This window comes from Budorcas taxicolor, chromosome 5 (assembly GCF_023091745.1).
Source record: "Budorcas taxicolor isolate Tak-1 chromosome 5, Takin1.1, whole genome shotgun sequence".
NCBI classification, from domain to species: Eukaryota; Metazoa; Chordata; class Mammalia; order Artiodactyla; family Bovidae; genus Budorcas; species Budorcas taxicolor.
This window is the reverse complement of record NC_068914.1, coordinates 69,594,781-69,597,269: the sequence shown is the minus strand read 5'-3', so window position 1 is coordinate 69,597,269 and position 2,489 is coordinate 69,594,781.

Here is a 2,489-nt window from a genome sequence, read left to right as displayed (position 1 = left end):
GCAGTGTCTTTTGTGCTTTTTTGCCCTTAACTTTGTTATTTATCAGCTGCAAAATAGAAGTTTACAAACATGGGTAATTGAAGTAGCCTTCTGCTGGGGCAGCTGTGTGGTGTACAGTCCCCCATCTCCTGTGTGGCTGTGTCTGTGCTTTGTGGCCCTGCCTTGCTGCCATAGCTGATTGACAGGGGAGACCTAACACTGAGTTGAGCCAAACAGATCTTCTCATGGGAGTTTGAAAGGTGAATGGAGAGACTAAGAGACATCAAAGTTGGTTGACTTTTATGGTGGCCTGTAAAAGGTTATGAGAGGTTTCCTATTTCCTGAGTTTTGGTTCTTTCATAGTCTATTTGAATCTGTAAACTACCCCAGGATCCATTCCAATATATTTTTATTTCCTTAAGCCAAGTAAGGTCACTGACATTTTTCTTTTTTTGCTTGCAAATGAAAGAGCTTTAACTCATATCCAGATTGGTTCCAAAGAATGGATTGTAGGCAAAAGATCTTGAGGGAAATAAGGAATCTTTGGAACTGGTTACATTGTCATTCAGTTGCTCAGTTTTGTCTGACTCTTTGCAACCCCATGGCCTACAGCACACCAGGCTCCCCTGTCCTTCATCGTCTTCCAGAGTTTGCTCAAACTTATGTCAGTTGATTTGGTGATGCATCCAACCATCTCATTCTCTGTCATCCCCTTCTCCTCCTGCCTTTAATCTTTTCCATCATCAGGGTCTTTTCTAATGAATCAGCACTTCGCATCAGGTGGCTAAAGTATTGGAGCTTCAACTTCAGCATCAGTCTTTCCAGTGAATATTCAGGGTTTATCTCCCTTAGGATTGACTGGCTTAATGTCCTTGCAGTCCAAGGGAGTGGAGAAGTCCAACACCAGAATTCATAAGTATCAGTTCTTCTGTGCTCAGCCTTCTTTATGGTCCAGCTGTCACATCCGTACATGACTTCTGGAAAAACCATAGCTTTGACTGTATGGACCTTTGTAGGCAAAGTGATGTCTCTGCTTTTTAATATGCTATCTAGGTTTGTCATAGTTTTTCTTCCAAGGAGCAAGCATCTTTTAATTTCATGGCTGCAGTCACCGTCCACACTGATGTTGGGTAAGATGAAAGGCACCACCGCCTCTCTTCATATTCTGGATGGGAAGCTAGCAGCTGCAGTGATCAGCTTATCAAGCTCTTGTCCTTAGTCACCAGGATCCATAAGCCCCTGAAGGATAACGCCCTTGGATACCAGTTAGCAGCTACCATAGAGTAGTTTAGCAGAACAGAGATGGAACAATTTAGTGATGGAAAAAGGTTATGGAGTCAGGTGGTTGCTTTCAAGGACACTAGATAACGTAAGGGAGAGAATGAACTTTAATCCCCAAATCTCCACTCAAGCTGTTGAGTGAAACTCAGGGCAATTACATGACTTAGCCAATTCCTTAGGTTTCTTACGTGAAAATTAAGGGATAGAGTTGGGTCCTAACTTTTGGTACAGAGGTAGCTGGAAGGAATTAGAATATCTTTTGGCTGCAAATTAGAGACACCTGAAGCGTTTGTAAAGCTCTATTGGCCCAAGCTATTAAACCAGCACCTCTGAGGGTGGGATATAGGCATCAGTGTTTGTTAAAGGCTCACCTTTCTTTGCAGCCAAGGTTCTGGAATACTGAGCTGAAGGGGAAAACACAGCAAGCTAGTTGTGAAGAAACGGAGTTCTGAAACTTTCTCAATCATAAGAAATTAAGGTTTTCCCATAGCTTCGCTGCTGAGTATTCCCTACTTAGCTAGATCAGGTTGAATGTGGTGCTCTCAGGAGGGATGATAGTCAGCATGTTATTGGGGCAGCTGTCTGCAGTTTGTTGACTGACCAAAGTAGAGCAGCACCAAGCACTAAGCTAGCCTGTGCTAGACTGAGACTTTGTATGCTCTGTGTACCACTTCACTGACGTTTCTGTCAGTGCCTAAAGCATGGCTTTCTAGTGCAGTTGGGAACAGACTGAAAAGCGAAACTTGTGAAAAATTAGAAGTTCTGTCCTGGCTGTTCTTGCTGAAGGTTCACCTGTTAGAAGGAAAGTAGGCGTGGTTCTCATAAGGAGGGGGAAGGTGGACAGAGATGGTAACTAGGCAATGGTCTGATCTGCAGCGATCTCTGTTGATTGTTAGCTTAGTGCTTCTAGGAATGAAAGCAATAGGCAGCTTCCTTAGTTCTTAATCTGGTTTTTCTTGAAGCCAACTTTATAGGTCTGGATAATAGACACTTGAATCAAGCTAGATCACAGCTTCTCTCTCGATTTCACAGCTGAGTTAATTCACAGGGCTAAACCCTCAAGGGCTGTGCTATATTAATAGATATGTGTACTTAGAAAAAAGAAATATCAGTGTTTCAGTGGACACTTGTTCCAAATTAGCACCAACTTTGGGAAGATTGAGAACACCATGGCCCACTGATAAAAATAGAGGCTATGAGTGGCACCATTTCACTATAAGCCCATGGGA